Below are 18,564 nucleotides of genomic sequence, written 5' to 3' on the forward strand. Positions count from 1 at the left end.
ATTTGGCTTCAGTCAAAAGGCCACACTCAAGGGTCCGGAAGGCCACATGTGGCCCCAAGGCCACAGGTTCCCCACTGTAGTAAGTGAGGCTTCGGCCAAGTCTCAGGGGGTGGGACAGGCCAGAAACTGTGGGCAGCTGCCCAGGGGAAGGGCACGACATGCCCAGAACTTGTGTTCCCTTGGCCCTTAGTAGCAGCAGAGTGTGCTGGGAGGCAGCTGGGTCCGAGGGAACGGGAGGAGGCTGGTGAAACACAGCTATCTGTCAACAAGTTTCCATACTTTTCCATAAGACCTTTAACACTGAGAGGAAAATGTCTTAAAACTTGGCCTCAAGACTTCAGAAGGCTTATTTTTGTGGAGCAAAGACACTTAATATTTCAGAGTGTCAACGTCAGAGCCCTCGTGATAGCCTGTGCGCCATGTCAAGGCAGATTTGTGTCTACACTGTGCCACTCTGTGAGAATTACTGAATGTCAAACAATTGTATAGATTGTATTCATTCCATTTAGCAAATAGAAACATCACCAGAAAGATTTAGTTGTAGAACAGCGTCAAACAGGGTTCAGTGACAGTAACAATGCTTGGCTTAGAATTAATGAAAAACATGCGGATCATCTGATTATTGAAAACATTTTTTATTTAAGTTTCTCTCTTATTTCAGGCATGTGCATGACCCTGACACTGTCATTGTGTTAAGTAGATAGTTAGGATCTCTGGCTTTTCTCGGGACAGGGGTGCCCTGCTTTGGTGCTGTTTTGAGCAATTGTTCCACCCAGAGAAGGGTAAGGGCGGGCGCCCCGTTTTGGTGTCGCCTCACCCTCAATCCTCTCCAGAGCAACTGCTACACCTGGGGAAGGAGGGAATGCTTTATCAATCTAGGAATCCCCCAGCCCAGGCGTACTAAGATTTAGGAAGTGACCTAGAGTAACCTAAGGGTAATTAATATGCCATTAGCTTGAATCTGCATTGCAGTTCACCCCACTCCCAGGTGGGCTTTCTTAGAGGGAGCTCTTATACACAGGTGGCATTTTGAGGACACCTGTTGATCATCTGATAACATCCTACACCTCCCAAGAGCCCTCCTCCAGAATGGGCAAATAAAAGGAAACCGAGAAGTCAGGAGTGAGTGAGTGGGACAGAGAGTGAGTGAGTTGGTCTGTGTCTCTCCACTCACGGAGACAGACCCGTTTTATTCTACAGTAAAGAGATGCTCTTGTCAGGTGTGGGGACCAGATGTCGGGTCCCTGTCCCTGGTTCTTGGTTCCCAGTACTGAAGAATGGTAGTTGACGGAGCAAATGAGCAAACCACGCAGATGCAAGCAAAGTGTGAAAGTTTATTAATGCATAGTACATTCCAGAGAAGGAATGGGTCAACCTCTGCGAGTGGAGGAGACCCTGAGTTGAACACGATTTCTCCCCTTTATGCTGATTCTCTAATTTTATGTTAAGTGGGCAGTGGAATATTCATGGTTTTTCTTGGAAAGGGGTGAAGAATTCCCGGAACTGGGAACCCTCCCCATTTTTAACCTGGTAAGGCAATTTCCGGGGCTTGCCATGGTATTTGTAAACTGTCATGGCACTGGTGGGTGTGACTTTTACTATGCTAATGAGGGTAGGTCACTTGAGGATACTGTCAGCTTATTGTGCGCATGCTCCAGAGACCCTCTTTTGTGGCCTTGTTCATATCTCCACTTTGTGGTCTTTCTACCTCTTTCTGGTTGTCAGTCCTTGAGACCCCTTGACACAGCATCTGTTCTCCTTGGAAGCCCCCCTTCTGGTCAATTTGTGCCACCCATCGTAGACGAACCATCTCCTAGTGTCGTCTGTTTCTCAGTAGAAACCCCCTGGACAAAGCATCTGTTCCCCTTCCTCCTTGTCCCAACCTAACACTCTTGTGAAACTGCTCCCTGCCTGAGGTTACCTTGTCGTGTTGGCCTTGCGGGAGAGTTTTCCAAGAAAGGAGTCAGAGGACTGGGGTAATAGTCTGGATTTGATACATAGGTGTGTCTGGTTATTCTTCGGCCAAGAGCACACCAAGAACTGAGCACAGATTCCCACCCTGACAACTTTGGTACCGAAACCCAGGATTCTGACATCTTCAGAAACACAGTGAGAACACATAGAAGGAGAGATAGTCTCTGTATTTATGGCATTTCTGAACAGAGAATTTCATGTCAAGGTATATACAGATTTATTTCCTCTACCAGAACAGTTCCCTGTGATTCTCATTCTGAGTTACTACCTGTGACAGATGATGTTTATATAAATAAAACACTCTGTGGGCTGATGCATTAGTAAATTCTGCTGCGGCTCTTACCCAATCGCAGCTCCCTGCCTGTGATACCATGAGCTTCTCTCTCACTTAAGAAATTTTATCAGAATGCACGTGAGCCAGAGTGAGTTATAATATAGATAATGTGAAATAATAACAATTTATTTAAAAATTAAATAATTTGTGGTTTTTGGTACTTTATCGCTCAAGTTTTTTATATACATATCACACATGTTTACAACATGGGGTAGTACCATACTAAGGTTTAGAATTATAAGTTCTAAAAGTTGGTTTTGAAAGAGAATAGCTTTCCATTTATTTTCATAAATGTTCCTATGAATAAAGCTTAGCAATAGGATTACTCCTATTGATTTTAGTGAATGGTTGAGGGGGTGAATAGGGATTAAAACTTGATTGCCAATATTTTTTCATGCATTGAAATAGTTCTTTATATTATTTTAAAAGTATAAAATGATTGGTTAGTCAATTGTCATGACTTTCTTGTGGGGTATGGATTAATTTAATCTGATTATTTTTCTAATTTCAAAATATTAAGGGGGTACACGTGGTTTAGGTTACATGGATCACTTTTGTAATGCTTGCATCCTGGCTAAAGGTGTGTCTGTCACCCAAAGAATGTTCATAGTACCCGTTAAGTAGGTTTTTGCCTCTCCCTTTCTCCCCCCTCCCTGCAGTTCATTTCCACTAAGTTTTACTTCCCCCTATGCACATGTGTGCTCATTGGTTAGCTCCAATTTAATAGTGAGTACACGTGGTATTTGTTTTTCCGTTCTTGAGACACTTCACTTAGGAGAATACTCTCCAGTTCCATCCAGATTGTTGCAAAAGGTATTAATTCATCTTTTTTATGGCTGAGTAATACTCCATGGTGTACACATACCACATTGTATTAATCCACTCATGAAATGATGGACACTTGGGTTGATTCCACTTCTTCTCAATTGTCAATTGTACTGCAATAAACATTAGAGTGCAAGTGTCTTTTTGGTGAAAAGTCTTTTTTTCGTTTGGGTAAACACCCAAAAGTGGGATTGCTGGATCAAATGGTGGGTCTACTTTTAGTTCTTTGAGGAATCTCCATACTGTTTTCCATAGAGATTGTACTAATTTGCAGTCCCACCAACAGTGTATTAGCATTCCTTTCTCTCTGCATCCATGCCATCATCTGTTGTTTTTGGACTTTTTGATAAATGCCATTGTAACTAGGGTAAGGTGATACCTCCCTGTGGTTTTAATTTGCATTTTCCTGATGATTAGTGATGTTGAGCATTTTTTATGTTTGGCCATTTGTATATCTTCTTTTGAAATATATCTGTTTATGTCTTTTGCCCACTTTTTAATGAGGTTTTTTTTTCTCTTGCTGATTTGTTTGAGCTCCTCATAGATTGTGGTTATTAGTCGTTTGTCAGATGTATAGTTTGCAAATATTTTCTCCCATTCTGTAGGTTATCTATTTACTCTGTTGATTATTTTCTTTGCTGTGCAGAAGCTTTTTAGTTTAATTAAATCCCATTTATTTATTTTTGTTTTTGTTGCATTTGCTCTTGGGATCTTAGTCACAAATTCTTTGCCTAGGCCAATGTTGATAATAGTTTTTCCTAGATTTTCTTCTAGAACTTTTATGGTTTCAGGTCTTACATTTAAATCTTTAATCCATCTTGAGATAATTTTTGTATACAGTGAGAGATAGGGATCTAGTTTCATCCTTCTGCATGAGGCTCTCCAACTTTCCTGGCACCATTTATTGAATAGGGTGTCCCTTCCCCAGTGTATATTTTTGTTTGCTTTGTCAAAGATCTGTTGGTTGTAGGTGTATAGTTTTATTTCTGGGTTCTCTATTCTGTTCCATTGATCTATGTGTCTACGTTTATACTAGTACCATGCTGTTTGGTTACTGTAGCCTGCTAGTGTGTTTTGAAGTTAGGTAATGTGCTTCCTCCAGATTTGTTCTTTTTCCTTAAGATGTTTTTGGCTATTTGGGCTTTGTTTGGTTCTATAAGAAGTTTAGGATTGTTTTTATAATTCTGTGAAAAATGCTGTTGGTATTTTGATAGGAATTGCATTGAATCTATAGATTACTTTGGGCAGTATGGACATTTTAACAATATTGATTCTTCCAATCTATGAGGATAAGATGTTTTTCCATTTGTTGTTGTCACACTTTGATGATGGGGGTGTCATGCGTCCCTGAGGACAATGGAAGCTTCATGTTTGAAATCCTTCCAGACCTTCTCCTATGCAATTCTGGTTCTAATTGGCATTCTTTTGCTATAATAAAACTCTAATCATAAGTACAGTGTTTGCCTGAGTTCTTTGAGTTATTCTAGCAAATTATCGAGCCTGAGGTTGGTCATGGAAAACCTCTGAATTTGTAGCCAGCTGGTCTGAAGTGAGGACCATCACACCTGATGTCCGAACTGAGACTAGGCTTGTGGGGACTGTTCCCTCAGACTTTGAAGCTTGGTATTCCCACTGCAGCTGGTGTGAGAAGTTTCGGGTAGACAGGGCAGTCTGGGGACTGTGCCCTTGACCTGGGGTTTGCCTAAGTGTGGTGCCCACTGATGAGGAAAGGCAGTTTCTGAAAGAAAAACTGTGGGTAGACAAAAACACCCAACTAAACCAAAACAAAACAGATGACCAGCTGACTTCCTTTTCAAGGGAACTCATCACACCCCGACATCTGGTCCCTGTAATGGCGTCTCATGGCTGCTAAGACCTTTCAGAAAATGCTCACCTGAATCTGTAACTTTGGGTGTCATATTGTGTTTTGTACCTGCCAGTTCTGAAATTAAAATTTGAGTTGAGATGCTAATTATTGATAACAAATGAATGTGCTACCTTTTTTCCCCCTTAACATTTAATTTTAAGCGACCTTTATTTTTTAACCCAAGCCGGAGAGTAGTCTAGAATGTAAGCTTCACAAGGGCAGGGACCTGTTAGAAAGCTGCCAGGTGTCAAGGTCATTAATCAGGACAACGAACCAAACTATTCCGCCTTTATTTACTTATTGCAATAGTGTAAGCAAGAAGCCAATAAGAGAAACAGGGCGCCAGCTCCCCCACCACTCTGGGTTTTTTCCCCCCAGGAATAGTCCAGACAGAGAAATTGCTGAAGGAACACTGAATTAAAGGCTCCTGTTGTTTTATTCATGGGGAATGATGAGGGAAAGGGCTTAAGAGTAGAAAAGTACTGAATACTGAGTCAGAGTGAAGAAAAGCATCTTCAAGCTTCAAGCCCCCTCCCCAGCCCCATCCTCTTAAGAAGGTCTTGGCAGAGGTGTCTGAACAGGGTCTCAGCTGAGCCCTCTCTCCCCCTGGGAAGGAGGCCTCTAGGCTAGGAATACAGGCGTGCGTAGGGGCATGTCCAGCCAGGGGGCCCCGAATTCCTGAGTGCAGCTTCCTCCAGAGAATGCAGTGCGCTGGCTGTGCACCATTGAATCTCTCAGCAGTTCTGGAAAATGCAGCATCAACAGTTTTCCATAGGAAAAGGGCTGCTGCTCTCTCTCTAAAGCCCCTTCAACTCCCTCGAATTCTCCCTTGTCCTTACTAGGCAAACACGGTTTGGAAAAAAAGCTCTGGGAATTCTGTTCCAGAGCTAACCCTATGCCTCCAACTCCCCAGGGAACAATTGCCCTAAAACCTTAGCCAGGCGGCTCTGCCATCCTGAGGTTCTACGTGGCCTTTTTCTAAACTAAAGGTTATTTAAAAAAATTTTTTTAAAGTGGCTGAATTGTTTAAAAAAGAAGAAAGACGAAAAGGTTAATGAAAACTGTGATTTTTTTGGAAGAGCAAAAGTTGATAGTAACCTCAATTTTGCTTCTCTTTGAAAAAAAATTCTCATTTCTCAGAATGGCTTTTAATTTTTTTCTCATAGGCATACTTAATAGGAGCCCTACAGAAAAAGACAAGAAAAACAAAGCTAAAAATGTTTGTAAGAATCATAACAGAAAATTTTACTGTTTTTTTTTAATGTAATAGAATGGATACCTAATGTATTCCAGTTACAAAATTTGCAGAAAGAGAAATAATCATAGAAAAACAAAAGCAGAAAATATCTCCTCAGTCTTTTTTCTTTCTTTCTTTTTTTTTTTTTTTTTTAAGTATATGCCATTTCCCACTCCTTGAGAAATGGGATTCCAGACAGGCTATAAACCCCATGATCCCTGAAATTCCTTTTAGTGGTCCTCAGACATGAGTTGTTAACTAACACAGCACATGGTTGATATCCCCCATAGACAATTGAGCCAATTCCAGGAGGATTCATCTTCAACACCTTCACAATCTAAATTTCCTTCCCCTTTAATGGCTGCAAAAAGAAAGATCACTTGAATTATTTGATTTGTGTTACCTGTGGAGATCTGTTGGATTTTTGCTTTGTCAGGAGTGTTTTGGTTTTTTTGGAGGGAGAACATATTCATGCAGCAGGGATGTAATTCAACATTGGTTTTAAGATGCCAGTAGTTGCATAGTTAGGACTGTCTTTGCTGTAGTCAGGTAGGGAAGTTTTATATGAATCACGTGTTTTTCAATGGCTATGTTTTTCTTGTTGCTAAGAATACGCAGTCCGCTAAGATGTGTGTGTGTTGGTCTAATGGGAGGTGTACAGCTGGTTCTTTTAAAAGTTATCCCTATTGGGGAGCTATTTTGCAAAGGTGATTCTCACCTCATAGACCTTATTTCAGCACCTGGAGGGTAACTATCCATATCAGTCAGGTTCACCCGGCTCAGGTGGATTCACTGCATAATAACTGGAGAGAGTCTTCAAATTTGAAAATGTATAGAAACAAGTAAGTTTTGGTTGAGAACAACTAAAGCTAATTATTTTATGCACAAATACAGGCAGCAAATTACGAATACGTACAATCAGTCTCCCTTGAAATGTCAAAGTGAAACTTTATGATCCCCCCGTGATAAATGTACTCATTGTGTCCCGGAGACTTTACTAGAAGATGGAGTGGCCCTGGGAAAAATTGACTGGTTTTGCTACCAATATGCTGTGATAAATTGGAAGCACCAGTTTAATCAGATACCATATTAAAAAATACAGCTTTTGAAAAAGAGTTATTTCCAATACTGTTTATCCCAGTATTATCCCTGAATACCAGTTGAAAGATCAGGTTTGCCTGTAGCACTCAGCTAAATACATTAAATGCTTAAAAGCTTTCGAAACACCAAGAAGAAAAAGTAATTTCCGCCCAAAGATAGGCTACCTGGGTCAGCCAGACAGAGCACATCAAGAGAAAAAGGATTGGACATGTTTCTAAGTGACTCCTTTAGACGAAGGACAGGAAATTGGTTAAGTCCAGGGTATCGGGTGACATGTCTTCAACAAGGAGCATTACTTTATGGGGCTAACCGGCCACAGTGTGATGCCAACAGAAGGACATCTCAGTCCCCAGTTTGACATAGACTAATGGAGGCTATCTCTGACAAAGATAAAACGATGCGTTGACAATTCCAAACCGAGTTAGTGAACACAGGAATAAGACAGAAGGCTTAAGTGCCCTCAATGGCTGCTTTAAACGCACGCAGTGGTGGTGGTGTTGGCAGTGACCTGTGTCACTGCTCCCAAGGTCATTTTTAGTATCCTCAGAGCTCCTTTTGACTAACTCAGTCCAACGAAGTGAGCCCTATGAGAAGGCTCCATTTCAGGGACAGTTGTAACGACGCCATTTCTAGATCATTCTAAGCCAATTTCCAGGTCATTCTAAGACCTTCTATTAACTGGAAGTCCGTGGTTGGCAAACTTTAAATTTCAATACAGAGAAAGGAGATGCCACTATTCACAGCCTAAACCACATCAGGAAATCTTAGTTATCACAGAGTGACTCTGTATCACTTAGGATGTCTAGTCTAATATTTTGGACCTACTAAGAAATTGAAATGGTTTGAAATTGAAAAGAAAGAATTTGAAATTGAAAAGAATGAAATTTCAATTTTCTTTACAAGTTTTGTTTGTTCTTGACAGTACATCCCATTCTCCTGGCATATGCCAGGCACCCTAATTTTTGCCTTAGTCAGCCAAACAATCCTATAAAAAAGCATTGGGCCACTGCCATCATCTCTTTCATTACCAAGCACCTCCTGAATATTATATCTGTCCGAGCACTATCTTAGGTTCAGAGAGGTCTGGATACAGAAAGGGATGAGGTATGAGTCCTTTCCCATGAGGAATTCCCAGCGCCTCCCCCTCCAAATCTGCAAAGCATCACATCTTGTCAAACTGTAACAGTATCAGCCTTGCATTTAAAGAGTTATCCTCCGATGCTATATTTCAAAGCCACATCTTCATTAAACTGATGTGGACATTTGCTGGTGACATCTGTCACTTGGAATTTCTGCCTTAATAAAATTTATTGTCAACAAATAACAAAAGGATATCGCTTCAGGACATCTGGCATATGAAAATGGCCCGTTTGCAAAAAGCTGGATGTGAAAGTGTTTTCAGCCTACCTGAGCTATATGTAAGTTTTGCTAGAGTGAAAGATTTTTTCCCTCCATTTAAACAAATTCTGCTATGTACAGTTCACGGGTCACAGATGTTTCATGGGAGAATGAACAAATTATGTCTCTGAAGAGTAGCTGAATATTTATTCTGACACGGCTTCCATGGGACAACCAACAGCCTCATTTGAAGTAAATTCCTTAGTCGGTTCCAATAAGAATAATTGTGTTGGAACTGTGCTCTCTGCTCTAAAGAGGGCAAATCCATTTACTGCGGCACAAAAGTCTCTGGGAAGGATCTAACCTCTTTGCTTTGTGGGTTCTGATGGCGCTGAGTAAGCCAGTGATATTTCCAGTCGGTGCTGGTTTGGACACAGTCGGGCAGAGCTTGCTAGAATGCTTTTTTCTTCAACAACTCAATCATGACTGCAAAAGCAGAATCAGTATCAGAGATGTGGTGTTGTAACTCGGCTTGACAGCACTGAACTAATGAACATCCATCATTGGATCGTTCCAACATCTTTCACAATGGAATATCTGACTTTAAAAGGAATTGTCGTACAGTCTTCGGCATTTCGGTAGCATTCATCTGTAGCAATCTGTAGTGTTTATCTGTAGTTTAAATGCAAAAAGAAAAGAAGGATCACTCCAACGCTTCATGCACGGCTGCTTCTGGAGCAAAATTAATAATGGTTGCAATGTGCAGAATGATTCTCTCACGTTGTATAGGATAAGCGTGGCTAATTTAATTCCTTTGCAGTAATGGCTTGAAATACCGCAGAAGAAACGTCCAAAACACTGTCAACATGGCACAACTCTACAGCCCTCTCTTTGCTAATCTCTTTTAAACAATGCCCACCAAGATTATTCTTGGCTCAACGAGGTGTTTGCTTTCCTTCATAAATCTAACACTGTTTTTCCAGATTGATCTATTTTCATTTTTGGTGAATTCTAATGGGTTCCCACTGAGGCTTGCCAACCACCAAACTGATCACATGCCAGTTTAATTGACTCCAGGGATATTTAACAAATTGTTCACTATTTCACTGTGCACCGAAGGGTAGCTGTAACTATTCTTTTTTTCCTGTCATAACAGTTGGGGCCATGATGACAGCCCTGCACATGATTTATTTCGTGGCATAATTTTCTGTGCTGGAAAAATAATAAGGCCTCACCACCTCCATCTCCTCTACTACCAAAAACATGATGAAATCAAGGATTGACTGGAGCTTATATGGGAAAAGTAATGATTGCTGGCCTTGTCAATTTGTAGAGCAAATTGTGACTCGATGCCTTCCAACACTGGACACCTACAAAGATGTATTGCAATGAAATCATTGTGTGATAATTCATTCCAGCCTTCTAAAATGAGCTTTTAATCAGCTAAAAAAAAGTAATAGACCTATTTATTCATCAGATGTTTAATGAATGAGTTTTATATAACACCAGATCACAGAAAACATCTTTGAAACATTTGAATACGAGCTTTGTTTCTTTAAAAACAGATCCATTAGAGGAAAATTAATTGCAGCCCATCATATTGTTTGTAGACTACAGAGATTTTAACTTCCTGGTAATAATTTACCGAGCAATAAAATGAAAATATGCAAATTTTCAAGACGCATCTGACATAAGAGGCTTTTCTTGTTTAGAAAAGTTGACTCTTTAATCCCTTCAATTCAGTGAGTTAACACTGAGCATCAGAACAATTTACTTGGAAGAGTAAAACTGTGAGTTGTAGCTCTGGATCTGGGCAAAGGCACAAGCTGGAGAGACAGATGGGGGAGCCGCATGCAGTGATCAGTGGAGCCCTGTCCTTAAATGAGAATGTGCCATCGCCAGAGAGAGGAAGATATTTCTTCTGCTGACCTGGGGGGGACAAAAAGTCCTATGACCATAACATTGTGAATGAGGCCAAAGGCCAAATGGCAGAAGGTGCATAGAGTTATTGCAAATTTCATAACCTCATCTGCTTTCCTTCAGTGAGAGCTTAGAGTCATAAAGCCACATTGTCATCCAATTGGCCCAAAAGGGTCCTCCTGTAACCATACATTCCTTTCCTTTCTCTCTCTCTCTTTTTTTTGGCCAGCTCTTCTCTTGCATCTACTTTCTAATTGCAGACTACAGTTCTCCTGTTCACCGCGTCCATTCTGCTGGAGGCCTGGCTGGACCAGGCATCTCATGTGTTACTGGAACTCACCGGTTTTGGAGCCAGTTGCTCTGACATTTGGCAACATTAGGGCTCATTGGAGTAGCCCTTAGAGTGTCTGTGGTGGCTCTACTTCCCACACCAACATTAGCACCTATAAAAATCACAATTTACCAAGCACCTACCATGTGCTGAGCACTATTACATTTTAGGCCCTTACGATGCATTGAGAAACAGACAGAGAAGAATCCTGAGGAGTCTGACTCCAGGAAGAAATCCTATGTGTGCTCTTTCAGACTGGACCATAGCCAATGACAAGGGCTTGGAGTGACAGGCCTCACGGGGATGGTGCTACCCGGGGTCAGGTAGCAGCAGCAGCAGCGGAGGAGCTCATGTGTGTTTCAGGGCCTGGTTCTCTGGCCTTGCCGGCCAATCTGGGGAGCTACCCAGTGTGCTTTCGACATGTCCTTTTTCTGCTTCAGTCCTTCAGAGTGGGTTTCTGTTGCCAGCAGCCAAGACCCTGACCCATGGGCACAGGCTCTTTCCGAGGTTTGCACCTGGAGATCTAGAAGTGACCCTGAGCTCCCGCCACATAGCACGGAGCCATTCATGGGCGGAGGTGGCCTTGGAGTCTGACCCGCTCCTGCGCCCCGACTTCCCTCGGGACAATTTCCTTGCCCCAGTCAAACCCGGAGGGAGATGGATATCATCACCAACAGCTCACGGAGAACAGAGTCGAAGAAGCATCATTTCTAGAAAGAGATTAATGTCGTTCTTTCCAACTCTTTCAGTGACAGTTGAATTCCTATTCATTCATGGAGAACGGTCGTTCTGCAAAAGGCCCAGCGGCCTTGACCATACAGTGCTGGGGTTCATGCAGCTAAGCCCGGCCAAAGACGAGCTTTTCCTGATCCCTTTGCAAAGCCCCATTGAATCCGTTTATGGGTGCTGAAAAGTAGCAACCCGAAGCTAAGGGTGGCTGTTACCCGCTAAAGCATTCTGAGACACAACCGCGGAAAAAGAGAATATAATTCATCAAGCAGTGCGTGTTCAATGATTCAGAAAGATCCATATGTGCTTTTTGTTTCAGCCATTCTAATGAGGATGTGTCAACTTCAGTTCTGTTCTTCCAGCATCAGGTTCATTCCGACTAAACCACTCTGCGGCTGCTTTCTCGAGAGGCGCGGGCTTCCTGCAGGGCTGTGCCCGCTTTCCAGACAGGCATCATACAGGGTCTTTGGGTTAGGACTGAGCCCCTTTCCATTGTCAAAAACCAATAAATTATTTCTAGAAGGAATTTGACCACATTCCAGCATCATGATCCACCACCGATTTGAAAAAGAAAAAGGTCTAAGGCAGTGTCTTCAAGAGGGAGTGATTTAAAGGCGGGTAAGGATGGGCTGAAGCCGGAGGCCAATGCAGAACAACATGTCACATTGTTGAAAAGACCACAAGAAAATGACATTCTTGTTTCCTGCTGAAGTGAAGGTCAAGTCTTCTGGTTTGGAGACAACCGATGTCCCAAGGGGACAGACTCTTTTACAGTCACAGGAACATGTTGTCCAACAAGTAGATGGCGAATTATATGAACAGCCAAGGATTAGTATAAATGTTCCATTGCAGGAAAATGATCCTCACCCGAAACCAGCAAAACACTCGTGCTTTTGTACAGAAAGAGGAAGCCTGAGGATAAAAATCAGAATCTAGTGTGAAGCATGTAATCATGTAATCTTTTTTCTTTTTTTCCAACTCAATACCCCATCTGCCTTACGGGTGAAAAAACACACAAGAAGCTCCACGGCAGCAGGAACTAAACAGAGTTTTCTCCTTAAGTAGCTGAATGTGCTTTATGTGGGGGACAGAATCTAATGCCTCTTTTGTGAGAATGGGAGGTTAAGGGCAGGAGTGTATTGAAACAAAGATGGGGTAACCCGTAAGCATTGCTCAGAATTTATTTCTGTGCCACCCCTCTTTGGGCGTCCAAGATCCTTAACCTGATGCCCTAGGCTGAGATTTTTCATACTGATTCCTTCATGGGCAATTTGCAATACACAATTTGCAATTCAGGGGCGAATCCTCACACATCTGCTGTAGTTTACCATGTGGTAGATATCTCTGTACCATATCATCCGTCTTTTAGGAAACTTTCACAACAATTGCCAGCCCTTCTGAGGACAGCAAAATATGATAGCAAAACTTTGAGTCCTCCCTTGGAAAATAAATAATCTCACTGATTCTTGAATTATAATTCCATCTGCAATTTATAAATACTTCCCCAGTTCCTCCTTCTTTGAATGATGTCTGTGTTTTCACTGACTAGTTCCTAGTGTTTGCTGTTTAGTAGCATCCTGAGGGGAAGTCATGAGATTGTTGGCAGTTTTAGCAAATTACTAGACTTTTTTTTTTTTTTTTTTTTTTAGAGACAGAGTCTCACTCTGTTGCCCAGGCTGGAGTGCAGCGGCCTAATTGTAGCTCACTGAAGCCTTCAGCTCCTGGGCTCAAACAATCCTCTTGCCTCAGCATCCCCCAAGTAGCTGAGACTACAGGTATATGGCTACTTTTTTTTTATTTTTTAGAGATGGGGTCTCACTGTGTTGCCCAGGCTGGTCTCAAACTCCTGGGCTGGAGTGATTCTCCTGCCTTGGCCTCCCAAAGTGCTGGGACTACAGCCAAATTATTATACTAGACTTTTGATAGAAGATTTGCCACACACATTTTTTATGTTCTAATAATAATAAAAATATGATTTATTGAGTGCCTACTGTGTGCCAAGCACTATGCTAGGTGGTTTATATCCATTATCCTTAATTTTTCTAACAAGCCTGCTCAGTGTTTGTATCACCCTCATTTTAAGGATTATGAAGCCACAGCACAGAGATTAGCTAAGTCATTTCTGGATGTGAGCTGTTTTTTTGTTTAAAATTATATTTCTATTTATCTCGCGGGTTCAGGGAGAGCCTGGCTGGCTTTGTGGGTTGATTAATGCACGTTCCTGATATTTCACTGCTTCCTGCGTGCCTTTCTGCCCTGTCAGTGGTACCTCATTGGATTTTGTTATTGTTTCTGATTCTTTTCAAGTTAAAGCTGCTTAACTCTTCCTTCAGCAGGGCATCAAGGTCGGCTGCTAGGGGTTGATAGGCATTATCAGAGGCTGCAGATCACATGTGCTTCATCGAATAGAATGTTCTCTGCTTCCAACAGAGCAAGTGACTTGGGCATTTCTTCCCACCATAGTGATGGAACGTTAGTAAGAATTAACTAATTTGCTGTCTAACGGGGTGTTCGACTCAAAACCTTAAAACTAGGCTAGTGCTGTCTGTTATCCATTTGAAACCTTGTATTGAAATGTCCAGAAACTCTAAAAGCGTGTTGCCTTTGAGCACACAAAATTGTAGTTTTCTAAATGCTGAGTTAGTCAAGAGTCAGAATGCACAGTTTATTAATTGAATTTTTTTTAATATTTGCCACAGTGCTGTCAAATAAAAGAATACACATACGAAATGTATGAACCAAGAATTTTAAAATATGGGTACGAAAGGAGCGATTTAGGGAGCAGTTATAAGATTTTTTAAAATAAGATTTACCAAAGTGATGATAAGATTTTGCAGAATATATTCCTTGGGACACTAATCCCACAAGTTGTTTTCTGAAAAGAAAAAGAAGTGAAAAGGTCAAATGACTTTGGGAGACTATTTCTCACAGTGTGCATCAGTATATTACAGGATCTGAAGCCTTTTGCCATAAGACATGTTGTGCTTTCTTTACACCCATTGTTTCTCAAATGTATTTGACCATGGCAATTTTTATTGGGTAGTACCTTTTAACATCCCACAGATCACCCTTTGGGAAATGCTGGACAGTTAAACTGGAAAGAAAAAACAAACTTAAACTTTTCAAATGTGGAGTTTTCTACCAGAGAGATTTCGAGCATTCCAATCCCTATAGTTAGGGTTATTGCCTGTTCAAGGTTATGAAATGAAATTTCTGAGGCTCTTGGCATGGGCAAATTTGCACTGATGTACACGTAGTCAGCCCTCGGCCACCTTCCAAGAGCCTGGCATGTCATTTGGACCAGCTCCCCCAACCCCGCCCCTTGATGGCGCTCTCGGCAGTGGAAGAGGAAATCTGTGTCCCCCACGCCGTCCTCCACCAAATAAATGCAAGAGCCCAGTGAAAACTGGATAATCACTCTCTTATATATTTTCATAAGAAATTTGGTGCATCAGAGTTTTTTTCCCCCAAAGTCAGTCACATACAGTGTATACTTCTTTTAAAAATGGGAAAATCCTGCATTGGAGCATCCTATATATAGTCTTAAGTTCAGTTTCTCTGTGTTCATCTCTTCCTACCTATTGAACATGAAAGAAATTTGTTTGTGTCACAACTTACTGCGTTAAATCTGTTTTGAATGTGAATATTGCACTTTTTTAAATTTCAGCTTATTATGGGGGTACAAAAGTTCAGGTTCTATATATTTCCCATCCCCCCTCCCCCATGCCCCCGAGTCTGAGCTTCAAGTGTGTCCATTCCCTAGACAGTGCACATGCAATATTACAGCTTTTGCACGCCCTGTTGTTATAGCATCCTTAGGCACCATTCCAATGAGACCAGGGCCCTTTAACGCCAGCCCAGCCTGCTCCAAGAGAGATGCCCTGGTCAGTTTTCAACAGCACTTTTGTTTATATAACAAGCCTCCAAGTGGGAACGGTGACAGGTCAGAGCTACTGTCAGCAGATCAACAACTTGAATTTAAAAGGAGATTGCGTGTCTTTCAGCTGTCCTTAGAGGCGGGAAACAGATTAGGATTCCATATGTTTGAAGTCTTGGTCCGTGGCCTCTTGCCAGCTTCCCTACAAGACCTTGTCCTGGCTTTCAGTGTCACCAGCAGACTGGTGACTGCTACCTCTGAAGAGGGCTCTCTAATTTGGATGATGACACTGTCCCCTTTGTTGAGATGGAGTCTGGAAGAGGATATTCATGGGCCTCTCGGAATCTCATTCAGCCTAATGTACTTGGAAATGAATTCGCTTGTCAGAGAACAATTGACAAAAGAAAGAAAAATCTCGATGAAGTTTTGAGTCTAAAAAAAGCTCGCCTTAATCACGTCTTAAAATAGCAGTGCTCTCTTTCATCACTGAACCCACAGAAATGTGCAGGCCGCAAATTTGGTCACTATTCTTTGAAATATATCCTTGTAAAGTCTGTGTAGCACTTCACCACCTCAAATAAAATGAGCAAACAAACCAAATTCATTAGGAAAAAAATTATTTCTTCAGAAGCCTATTCCTGCAATTTCTAGTATTATTCAGGAATAATACTAGTTTTGTTTCTAGGGAAACTATTAAGAATTGTTTAGCTTTGGGGGAAGCTCCAGCCCAGAGACAGTCATGGCTATGATGTCATGTCGGTGCCTTTGAGTGACAAGTGCTATGAAATGCCCATTAAATTCTTTTATCAGTGAGGATTGCAAAAGGTGACCTGAGGATCGCAAAGTGTGGCCCAAGTCTGGGCCTGCTTCTGCTGTCATTTCTGCATGGCCACGTCATCAGTCACCTCAAGGGCACTGGGCCTATGTAGAAGGGAGAGACTGGAACTCTGCCACAGTGAAAATTACTGGAACTTGGAATTACCGGGCAAATGTATACACATATGTGTATACATACACACATTCGTACACACACAATAGTACATGACAGAAACTGGTTGCAAATGGGGTTTCCCGGAGAACAGACTCTGAGATGGAGATTAATTTGCAGGATGCTGACTAATGAACTTGGGCTCCACACCAGTGGAAGGGACGGAATAGCAGCAGGTTGGGCAGTGGAGACGCTGAGCGGAGATGCAGTCTCAACAGAGGCCTCAGCCAACCCCATGGGGTGCTCTGACACTGGGGTAGTTTTTCAGCATTGTCCCAGTTGGAGGTAGGGGACTGTGCCTTTAGACCTCCGTGCTGACCTTTCATTGGGTTGTCTGCCCTGGGGAAGGAGCATGACCGTGGGGTGAAGTAGATCTTCAACTGAGGCAGTTCCCAAAAGGGTCCGACAGCGGAGTGCTTGTTGGTGGCAGGACACCCAGTCCTTTGTCCTGGAGAAGCAGCAGAACATGCAGTGGAGCGTCCACAATGAAGCTCTTCGGTTTTGTTTTCCAACACAGTGACAAATCAATTCGGAAACCCGTGGAAACAGAGCTTTATTAGGGCAGAATGTTGTAGTTTTGGAGAGATCTTGACTCAGAGGAAGCAGTAAGAGTTGGCATTTGGTGGCAATGATTGTGAAGAGTTTGGTAAATGATGTCCCAACTTGGTCTTAGCGTTTTTCTCTGCTGCGCTGACATAATGCCACTGTCCCTCACTACAATGCCCTCCCCTCTCGCCTCCAGACATCCCCGTCTTCTTGGCTCCATTGATCACTTAAGACACAACATTTTCTGGCATATTTAACATTATCTTATTTTTAATAATATTTTTATATATCAACATCCTTATGATTTCTTCTATATTATATTTTACCCTTGGAATGAAATTCTGACAACAAAGAACGCTAGTCAACTTCTCCATCTGTTGCTACGAAAGACAGCAGACGTAGGACTTAGGTGCAAACCAAATGCCTGGCGTGTAAACCCAGCCCACTGCTGACCTGCTGTGTTACTTGGGCGAGTTGTTGACTCTCTGTGCCTCAGTTTCTTTATCTGTTAGAGAGAATAATAGTACTTTTCACAGGTTGTTACAAGAAATAAGTGAGTTTATATTTGTAACATGTTTAGGATGGTACCTGGTAAAAAGTAAACATTATATAAATGTTTTCTTATTGCAAAGTAAAATAAAATATCCTAGGCATGTTATCTGTATTTATGTGGAAAGGGAGGGAGTTTAGAAGTGGGAGGAAGGGACATGCATTATTAAGCACCTACTAAGTGCCAACAGCTGTGCTAAGGCATATAGATTGCTTTACCTAGTTCTCAGAGTAGCCCTGGGAGGCAGATCTTATCCCTGTCTTACAGATGAAGAAATTAAGGTTTGTGGGGTTTGAATTGCCCACCATGATGGGGCTGGTGGGTGGAGAGCTGGAATTTAAACCCAAGTCAGCCTGATGTTAGCGCCTTTGTTCATTCCCTCTCGTTCCATGCCCACTGTTTTCTCACGATACCCCCTTGAAGTGGCCTGGTGGTTTTCTGTTTTCCAGTAAACAAAAAACTTGATGTACTCAGAAATGATACAAACCAGAATTCCTAACTCCCATGAGAACATCCTTCAGAAACTATTAGTTTCATTGTGTTTCTGCTATTACATAAAACAAAGAGTAATGACATGAAAAACATGGCTTGACAACATCATTTATATTATAATTTTCCCAATATTGTGAACTTATCCCTAAAACAATACTTTTTATGGCAAAAAATTGGCCTGCTTTTGTTGTATTGTTAACTGCAAAAATGACTCTTCAGTTTTTAGAGTTTATTATTGTTCGAATAACTCAGGAGCAAATATTTCTACACAGAAGAAAACCCCAAACTGAGAAGATTAACTCATAATAAGTCAGATTTTGATGCTAAAATAGTTTGAGCTGAGCTTACCGTTGAGTACAAATTGCCATCTGTGCCTACTTGTTGAAGATGTCAAGTGTCATTAATTCAATGGCCCCACTGTTTGACAACCTCTGTTAACAGGATTTGCCAAATAC

This window comes from Eulemur rufifrons, chromosome 25, assembly GCF_041146395.1.
Source record: "Eulemur rufifrons isolate Redbay chromosome 25, OSU_ERuf_1, whole genome shotgun sequence".
NCBI classification, from domain to species: domain Eukaryota; kingdom Metazoa; phylum Chordata; class Mammalia; order Primates; family Lemuridae; genus Eulemur; species Eulemur rufifrons.